The sequence below is a fragment of the Physella acuta genome, unplaced genomic scaffold (genome assembly GCF_028476545.2).
Source record: "Physella acuta isolate Inbredline_101_S28 unplaced genomic scaffold, ASM2847654v3 ptg000542l, whole genome shotgun sequence".
NCBI classification, from domain to species: domain Eukaryota; kingdom Metazoa; phylum Mollusca; class Gastropoda; family Physidae; genus Physella; species Physella acuta.
The window spans coordinates 399056-410145 of NW_026732061.1; positions in this window are offsets into that span (position 1 = coordinate 399056).

Genomic DNA, 11090 nt, shown 5'->3' on the forward strand with positions numbered 1-11090 from the left:
CCCATACACCAGATTAAAAGCGTCACCCCACCAGATTAAAAGCGTCACCCCATACACAAGATTAGAAGCGTCACCCATACAGTTGACTCAATCAGTCCCTGACCATATTTTCTCCGCCACTGAACATCTCTTTAAGTAACCCCCCCCCCCCCCCCCCCAAAAAAAAAAAAAAAAAAAGCCCAAGTGGCCTGATCTCTCGACGACGCCGGCATCGATTGATACCATCCCCCACAGACAAGACCCACGCGTTCCGCTTGAGTAATCCTTACACTCAAAAACCTTCGGCCGTCTCAGTCAATTTTAAAGGAGCGACGTAATCTCTCCACGACAGGCGGACACGTCTGCGATTTTATGCCAGACGAATCGCTGCGTGACGTGTGGGTATTGTTGTGACCGCCGCCCGATTCGACGACACGATAATGACGGTTAGGGTTAGGCCGGTAAGATTGCGAAGGGGGGATAAACCAATTTGATGACATTAATCATCGGGTGATGTTTTTCAAGACTAAAATAATTTAAACAAAATAATACAATTTGTGTTTACTGTGGACGTGATTAATATTATGCTACGAGATAAATGGCCCGTTGAGGGAGAAATACAACGGGCGTTAGGTTGATAGTGTTGTCTTTGTCTCTAAACCGAAACCAAAAAAAAAAAAAAAAAAAAAAAAAAACCACCTCAACTTCAAATTTAACCGGAAAATGATAATTTCCTATAAGTCCCATGTGAAGTCATGTTTCGTTTTTCGTTTGACGGTGAAAGTATTTAATTTGCTTGTGTTTTCTCTACAGCATTCCCAAAAGATAGAGTGACCGAATGACAGAGTGACAGAATAGTGAAACTATGATAATATAATAATCAGAATGACTTAAGTTAAAGAGGGGGATAATGTTTTGGATTAACTTAAACCGTTGGGATTAAACCAAAAAGTGTGGCGTGTTTAGATACAATTAGCTTCAACATTATTTTCATTATATTCAGTCCAAGTTGTATTCCGCGTCGTGGCACATGATATGTGACGTACAGTTATAGAGACACGAGACCAAGAATTTTTTGAGGTATCTGGTAAAGATGTATCGCTACTTGCCGTGTTGACAATTTTTTTCCTTCTCAAACTGACAAGTTTTAAACAATTGATCATTTAGCTTCTCGTAGTGAAGATTAAATGATAATTTTCAATTTATGAGTTTTTAAATTCATTGGCATTCGCACACACGTTTAATAATAAAAAAATTTACTCATTTTACAGCGTCGCATTTACATAATTTGAATAAGTTGCATAAATTAAATAGTATAAATAGGGATGTTGTGGTCGAGAGACAGATCGCTCAACTGCTAGCTCTAAGGTCTCGAGTTCGGTTCTAGGTCAGGCTCTTGACTTCAGGACATAGGAATCAAGTTAGTGAGCCATAATTATGGCTACGTCTAATGAGTAACCTTGCAAGCTTTTACTTATATCCCCTATACCATACAAGATTCCCATAGAACAGAGCATACCTCATCATATGAAAATAAAACTAAAACTTTCGTGTTTTTTCGATCATTTTAGTTTTTGGAATCACACTTTTGATAAAAAATCTTTTATTATATCTTCAATAGAAAAAAACTAATTCTTTGTAACCATAGCTACATATATTAACGTAAGACTACACTTTGAAGTAACGTTAGATAATATATGTTTAAGTTACATTAAAAAAATAAAAACTACCACTAAATATAGTGAAAAAAGAGTACATTTTTCACTATAGCTACCGATTACGTAGAAATACTTTTTAAAACGATTGAAGGAAAAAAAGTCACAGGAAAAAAAAAACACAGGAAAAAAAACACAGAAAAAAAGTCACAGGAAAAAAAGTCACAGGAAAAAAAGTCACAGGAAAAAAAGTCACAAATATATATTTGCATGATACTTGTTAATACTTTTATGTATTAAATATTCAGAGAGTGCAAATTAACTTAGGATTAATGAAATGTAATGTAATGTGTGTAGGCTGTATACGCATAGGAATTTTTATAATTCATAAAAAAATATTTAGTATGAAGTATGTAGATTGTAATTATTTTAAACTTAAGATTAGTAGCGTTTAATAGAATGCTCCAACGTCCACGGTTTTAATCCTGTTTTTTTTTTTAAATACCAACATTAAATTACCGTGAAATGGTAAGTTCGTCTGACTTGCTGCCCTCAACTCATGGCCACAATAGTTACGTTTAGATGTTTAGTTCAACCACCTTTACTGCCCACATTTATCACGCTCATTACATAACAACACTTAGGATAAAAAAAGAAAGCCGACAAGGTTCTAATGCTGTCATTGACGCATGACGTTCGGACAATGCCTACTGAGGAGAGGCCGACCAGAGAATAGCCTACGGCAAAATTTGCCTAAATTTCTTTTATAATGAAATTTTCTACCGCGTTTTTAACTAAATACGTAACGAAAGTTGAGATTGTTGTGTAAATTATATTAGAGTATTTTTGATTACAATTGTTATAAACCATAATGCTTTTATGCTATAATTTATGCTATAAAAAATACAACCCACAACAATAAACATACAAAATTTTACAATTCTAAACAAATAAAAAAAAATATTTTTAAAAATATTTTTGTGACTTTTTTTCTGTGACTTTATTTCTGTGACTTTTTTTCCAAAAAATTTTTTCCACTGTGACTTTTTTTCTGTGTTTTTTTTTCCTGTGACTTTTTTTCCGTTTACCTTTAAAACTACCACTTTAAGTATTTAATTAGCCGTACTTTAAAAAAAAACCACTACTTCACAAATTTATGTCGCACTAAAACCGCAACAAATTTCTCCCATGCACCGAATGACCTCGCGTGTGATTCCATTAATAAAATTAGCTGGAACCGACGGCCATTATTCCACGGTCAGACCCGCCCCTTCCCCCCTCCCTCAGACTGCTGGTGTTCACTCATGCGGAAAGACATAAACCGTGACCAGTGGACCATCACGCGCGTGGAGGTGTGTGCGATGCTCACTCACCGTACACGTGTGTGGTGTGTGTGTGTGTGTCTGTGAGGGAGTGACGAATGAAAAAGGGGTGTGTGCAATCGTGAGTCAGGTTTTTTTAATCTAACGACACGTGATTTGCTCACGCTGATTCTGTCGGACAAATTCTAGTAGAGGATAAAAAAAATGGTCGAAAAATTATTATAATACAAACACAAAGATGATTAGATTATTTAAATAATCCCAACCCAATTCTGATTAGAATATTTCCATAACCCCAACTGTAAAAATTACCATAAATTATTAATTTTTGTATTTTGTTGATGAAATTAAGCAATGTCAATAAAAAAAACAAAAACAAAAACAAAAAAAAACAAAAAAAAAAACCAAAAACTAGCTATTGATACGAGTTGTGTATGTAGGTAACGTTTCCTTTCAAACCTGACGGTCTACGGGGCAAGTGAAGTAGAGTTCACTTGTTTCTGTGACCTCGGTATTCGAAGAGATAGTGTGGTCAGTACTATGCCCAGCCGCCTTTACTTTCCCTAACGTGAGTTGGGTACCCATCAGAGTTGGGTGGACTCAGGGACGGTCTACTGACTTGAACCCGAATCCAAACTTGAGACTCACGGGTTAACGGTCCAGCTCGCTACCACTAGGCCGTGTAAGCCTATATATTTATGTTCGCAAACCCAACAATGAGAACCATGCTGTTTGTGTTTAAACACACACAAGGACGTGTCTGAAGTAGAGTTTAACTGGTGAGGTTATCAATTGCCCGCACCTTACATAAAATCATATCGCGATGAGGCTCGTTAGATGGGGACAGCCACTCTTCTAGTGGAGACAACTCCAAAATCAAACAACTGCTGCCTTTTGTTTGTTCTTGGTTGGACAAAGGCAATGGAAGCAAATCCAAAAAAGAAAAGCAGGCTGAAATCGCAGGCTGAAATCGGAGTCAATGGCCTCAATGGCACATAACCAGTTGACACGTATACTTAATTGTGTTGGAGGTAATCCCTTCCGACAATATAATTAAAACGATGAAGAAGAAGATGTCGTGATACGATTTGCCAGCTACCGTCTAAAAACTTAATACACCAGCAAAACCAAAACACAACTAACAAAAAAAAAAAAAACTAAAAGTAAAGTAAAGCCCACCACCTAATACTTAAAAACAGACTAGTACGTAAGCCTTTTACAAGTAAGTTTAATTTTACGATAATCTGGAAGATAAAGATTGTATCGATACGAAGGGTAACGTGCGGATATAATCTACCGATACGGCAGTGTGAAGTATCGATACTGGGAATTCGATCCCTAGGATTACCAACTGATGGAGTGGTACGTGACGTAAATAACTGATCATCTCGTCTGCCAAATGTTGAATAAGACTTCGTCTGCTTCATATTTCTCTCTTTCTAAAGACTTAATGGAAGGAAGAAAAAAAATTCCCATACAATTCCCATGTATATTTCAACCACGATTCGTACATACATTTTTAATACCGTAAAATACGTGCATTAATCCTACGGAAAATATTTTCGTTATTCAAAACTACGATTCGTAGTTCACACATTACGGAACACGATTTTCGGGATTTTCCCGATTTCCTTCAAACTTCAGCACATCAGTCACGGCGCGAAATGAAAGCTATTTCGCAAAATTTCGTCTCACAAAATTGCTGGTATCACGAACAAATCTCGTTTATAATTCTCGCTTTCAATCTTGTTGTCACATACCGGCGGTACAATCTCCCCCATCCCCCCCTGTAACCCTCACCCCCCCCCCCCCTCCCCCACCACCCAGTTTGACCTCAGAAAATCAGTCCTCGGACTATGGTAACTAATAACCTGACGAAGTCGTTAAATATTGAATGAAAGTTCGATCTCCCATGCAAGCGGTCTGGGGGTGTTAGTCACCGGATATGGGGAAGGGGGGGGGGGGTGAGGATGAAAATGAAGGGTGGGGGGAGGGTTAGTCACACGACTCCCGGCTACCACAGGAGGTAAAACAATTAGATTTTTTTTTTCTTTTTCGGATCGGGTAAAAAAAAAATCTAGAAGTTCAAGGCCGTGGATAATCTAACGGGTTCACGGTTGATTGCAAAGAAACTTGTCATGACAAGAAAAAAAAAATTGGAAGTGGGGGGTTAGGGAAGATCACGTGATTTGCTTTGACACGTGACCCAATCGTCCTGTCAAGTACAAACAAAAGTGTCGAGTTGTCCCACGAGAGATTTGATCACGGGGCCGGCAAGAAGAAAGAAGAATGAGTAACACGGATGAAGGACTTCCGGTTTTAACGCCGACCCGTCATCAACAACGGAACGATCAACGAGTAATTTAATTTAAAGAAAAAAAATTAATTATCCAACCGACCTTGAAAACGAAATGTGTGAGTTTTTCCCCCCTCTTTTGATTACCTCGGTTATTCTGGTATCGTATCGATTAAATTATGGTATTGATGTAATCGATTTATAGTTAACATGACATGTTTTTATTTGAAGTATAACAGCTAGGGAGAGTATAAATTAGCAATATATTTGTGATTATTATAGGAAGAAGAGTTATCGTCGTGTTTAAATGTTATAATAGAAAAATTTATTGAGTTTTGGTAGTGTGTTTTGTGTGATAATTTTAGTACTGTGTGTTGAACATAACGAATTCGATTACGGTATAGAGAAATAGATTTCCCATAATGGGGGTGGGGGAGGGGATGTGGGGGGGGGGGTGGGATCCAAGAACGGACCTCTAGTTCTGTTGACACAGCGGGGCTAGGAAGGGACGCACGCTTTACGTTTCCGGTTGGTTTAAAGTCTTCCCAATTAATGCTGGGTACCGTTAAGTGCTGGTTGAGCTCAAGAGTATAAGCTGATTTTTTAAAAATGCGTTATAAGAAGGTAGAAATTTCGGATTATATAGTAGCAAGTTGTATTGTATCTTGAGTCCCATCTCATACAAAAGACCGGTAGTATTGTATAACTACCATAACGCTAAACACGTTCTGTCAAAGACAAGCTAATGATGCCAGTACCATTACAGAAATCATAGTAGACCTGTATCAACGGAGATATTTTAAACATTTAAACTGTGTGTGTGTGAGACTGACGGGTGGCGGAGACTCAGAGACAGAGAGGGGAAAGGGAGAGAGACAGGGGGTGGTGAGAGATAGGGAGAGAGAGAGACAGAGAGAGAGAAGAGATAGAAAATAAGACAGAGATGGAGAGAGAATAAGAAATAGAGAGGGCGAGAGAGAATAAAGGAAGAGAGGAACGGAGAGAATAAAGAGAGAGAAAGAGTGGGAGAGAGAGGGTGGTGAAAGAGAGACTAAAGAAAGAGAAAATGCGACAGAGAAGGAGAGAGAATAAGAAAGAGAGGGGGAAGGAATAAAAGAGAGAGAGAGAGAGAGAGAGTGAGAGAGAAAAAATAGAGAGAGGGAGAGAGAAAACTAACATTGAAGACAGAATGAATCTAAAAGGGTGGACGAAGAGACAACATAAATCCACAAAGAAGGTTCTCAAACGGCACAAAACGGGCTCAGAGAAAGCAAAAAGCCCCCAAAAAGGGCTTAATAGAGACAGCACAAAGCCACAAAGAGGGCTGAGAGTCAACACAAAGCCCCTTGAGAGGGTGGGGGGAGAGACAGACAACACCAGACCCTCAATACGGGCGCCTTGGGCTGAATTCAACCCAATCGGAATCCACCCAACGCCATCCCAGCCGAGGGAGAACCGAATTACGCGAAGACAAGAGAGCTTTAAAAAGTTATGGATCGCTTCGACGGTGAGCAGTTTTCAACTGAATCACTCATGCGAGCCAAACGTGAGGCGACGCGTAATTTAACAGGGAGGGCGGAGCGAGTAGGGGGGGGGGATGTGGGAATAGGCGGGGGGGGGGGGGGTCTATCACGTTGGTGTGAATAACTCGCGGGAAGTGTCACGTACGCTTGGGTCAAACTGATGTAAAAAAAATAATAATCGATTTACATGTGTGTTTTAAAGCAGCCAGTCAAAGAATATTCCGCCCCACATCTCACCACAACCATCTTCAACATAGAACGGTAGTTTAATCAGAATGTCGATAATAATTTAACATCGTTTCTTTTTTTTCATTTTTATAATCTGATTATATATTTAGAATAAAGCGGTGTTTTTTTTTAAACCAAAATTTAAATCTTTCTTTGTTGAGTAATTTTGTGTCTAGTTTTTAAGTTGCTTAAAATATTTTTTTTCGATATTTAAATCTAGCTACGCTGTGCGATTTGTTGTCTAGTTTTTGAATTGCTTAAAAGTGTTTGTTGAATTTTATAGGATTTAAGTCTTCAGGGAGAAATGGGAAGCTTGTTTTAGGTTTTATTCAGAAAAAATTGAAAGGAAATTATCAACTATTCAAACATATTTAGTGAATTTAGATTTTGTCTGTAAAAAAAAAAGACTGATTTAAACTTGTGTGTGTGTGTGTGTGTTAGTGCCTCAGCTTTCTTGAAGCTATGTGTGTCTTTAAGAAATAGTTTTGGTGAGCGTGTGTGAGTGTATGTGTGTATGTTTTAAATGTTTCTCTGGATGTTTCCGTTTTTGACGTTTATGTGTGTGCGTTATGTGTGTGTATGTTGCGTTTAGTGTGATATGATATATTTGTGCTTTTTTTCGTTCTGTATCATTGTGTATGTCAACGTTTACACGAACCGTGTGTGTCACATAAGCACGCCCTTTGACCAACACATACAAACATCGACATCGTTTTTATACATAAAAAATTAGCCATTCCCACATTTTCTTATAGCTAATGTAACAGCTTATTACTTCAACCCAAGACCGAAAAACCCAACAAATCCCAGTCTTAAATCTAATCTAAATCTTAAGAAGAACTGCTAACAGCATTGACATCTATGGAAACAAAACAATTACTTGTATGTACGTGTGCATGTGTTTGCATGTGTGTGTAGGCCTGTGTAGGCGTGTGTTTGCATGTGTTTGCATGTGTGTTGGTGTGTCTACGCCCATGTATCCGTAGAAAACGAGAAACACTTATTTTAAAAATCGCGGACCTCCGTGTAATCCGATAAAAAAAGTTAAAACCCCGAGGGGGAGGGGGAAGGGGAGGCGGGCTGTACCAAACAGCGACTGTTGGTCAAATAACTCAACCCTACTGTTCTTTAATTATGCAGGGCGTGAGGCGCCCCTGTCCCACGGGACCGGAAGTGTGAGTAACTTCCACTCTGGTTACAATCCCCGGAGCTAGAGTTAACAGTTCAAAGAGGCAGGGCACAATAGGAGGGTGGGGTGGGGAAGGGGGGGGGGGAGAGAAGGGAAGAGGTACTTGTTTAATGTACGCATATCCATAGTGAAAAAAATTCTCGCGTATTTTTTTTTTTTGGTTGGATGGAGACAGAACTAATGAAGTGTGTACGATGGTGTTGTGGGTGGTTCAGGGGGTAACAGGTGTTGGGTTTAGCCTAGCATAAAGACTACCAACGGTACTGAGTCGTGTTATGATAGATGATCGTCGCTTGATATAAGGGATCTTTTCTAGATAAGCCCCGCCAAAAAGTTAACCCCCGCCACCTAAAAAGTTATAAAAAAGAGGATATGAAACTTGTACTTTAAAATTTATTAAAGAGGCTAAATCACTTCAAACAGTATTTAGGTCTATATGAACAGGTATAACTGTTACATTCAAAATCACTCTCATAAACACTCTCACACAATCACTCACTTACACTCATTTACTCATATACACAATCACACACACACATATACGGGTGTGAGTATCTACAAGAGAAATCGAAATCAAATTTTGAGCCAATGGATTTTCTAGTAACTTAATTATTAAAAACATTATTCTTATTTTATTATTTTAAAAAGGGCAATTTTTTATTACCCCAAATAAAATGTTTGAATATTTTATTAAATCTATTTTTTTTCCTTGCTGTATATTTATTTTTATCACGAGCGTGACATTTGAAGCTCAACGATTTGAATGAAACATGGAATTAAAAAAAAAACACGAAACAAAAACTTCAATCAACGGTGTATCGCATGACATTTCCATTGCTTAATGATTGAACTTCTTATTTCAGCAACAATCTATTTGGCTTCTACGCTTGAATGAGATAATCGAAAAGTTAAAATGGGCCGGGTAATTAATTACTAGTTTGGGAAAAATGATCATAAATGTGAAAAAAAGCTCGTCACGAATTTAACGGATACTGATTTTGTAAACAGCGCATGGTCTATAAAACTCTTGTAATGGGGATTGTAATTGGTTTGAAAAATACTAGCTCGCAAGTACGAAAACAAGAAGTCGCTGACCTACTTACAAGGTCTATTGTAGTAGATTTGTTAAACATACTTTCGTTTTGTTAGTGTCTAAATCTTCTTTCTTTTAAAATATAGTTCGTGATTAATGGGTGCCATATTTGATTACGTTATATCTCACTGCAGAAATAATGTGATATTTATACAAAACTATCTCAGACTTAAGTCGCAACTCCAAACGTAGTCTTAGCTACATCTTAACCTTTATACTAACAAGTTGACAAAAGAGACTACAAATAATTCAAATTAGCCTTAACGTGAAAATTCAATTAGTTCAGGCAAATATCTCAGATATCTTCTTATATAACAATGTTCCCTAAATGGGTGAAGTTGTTGGGGGGGGGGGGGGAGAGGTGAAGTCCCAACCTGGAGATACCTTTAAGTGGGTGATATCAATTTAAAAAATCGTAAACTTTACCCTCACAAATTCTCTACAAGAGGTACACATGAATGATGCTAATGAGTTAACCTTAGGTTACATACATGTATGTACCGTTACACTGGATCAATATCCGTCAATCAATCTACGACTAAAGACCCATATCGGAAATCCACGGTTAAAAAAAAAACAGAGACTGTTAGTTAAACGTTTAAAATTTAATGTTCGTTTCCTAAGATATTGTCAGGAAACTAGAACAGGCCCACCCCTCCCCCCACCCCGAAAAAAAAAACCCCGAAAAAACCCAAAAAAACGGTGATGTTAATTAAAACAAGCGCAAACGTTTTCATCAAGTCCGTCCTGAAAATTCTGGAACTTCACCAGCTCGTTGATCACTCGACCTGTAACCGTTCCAACGGTTTTAATTAGGGTGATTGGATTCCAGCTCTAATGTCCTAATTACTTTTTTTTTTTAAACTTGTCAATCAGGGACGCTAATTTACGTTTGTTCACAAATCAGTGAGTATTAAATCGTTTTTGACACACAGAAAACATTTTGTGTGGCGATTGGGGCCTTGTCTGTGTGTGTTTTACAAAATTGGGAAGCGAGGTTATGTATCTGGAGAATGTGTGTGTGTGTGTGTGGAGGTGGGGGGGTGGGGGGGTGGGGGGTTGGGGGTAGGGCAGCTTTGGCAGGCGTTGTTGATTAAACTTTGACACAAGTTTCGCACTAATAAAATTAAAATGATGAAATTTTCTAAATGTATTAAATAAGTTAGTTTGGAATGAATATAATGTAGAATATGAAAGTTCAGAATTTTTTGTCATATGGGACAAAAGCAGCATATCCAAACGTTTAGCTACGTAAAAAATAAATTAGTTTTAATCACAATGCCACATGAAAATAGTGCAACATTTTATGTTAGAACCAGTGTTTCTTTCAAGAATCGGGAGCACCGAACCCCCCCCCCCCCCCCCCCCCCCACCTCATTCCACCGGAAGCACGTCTATCGCCTCCTAACGAAATATAACTTATATAGAAAATACATACTTTTACCAGTGTCCTATCCCACCCCCCCCCCCCCCCCCCAACCCCCCCGGAAAATAGCCCACAACCCATACCCGAAAATTTCAAGGCCCCCCTCCCCCTCTTGAAGAAAACAGTCTGAAAGAGGGTTACAACGTATTAAAAATATTTGGATTCTTGTTTTTGGTCAATATAAAGCTACACAAAGTTATCACATGGATAAACAGAACGTTCATTTCACGAAAAGTGGGCGTACTGCATTTGTTTATTATACTATTTAGAAAGTCTTTCCAGTTGTCATAATCTCGCTAGAGAAACGACAACCTACAATGACGTAGCTAATTTGGTGACTTTAGTTAACGGATGTTACGAAAATTAAATTTTTTTTAGC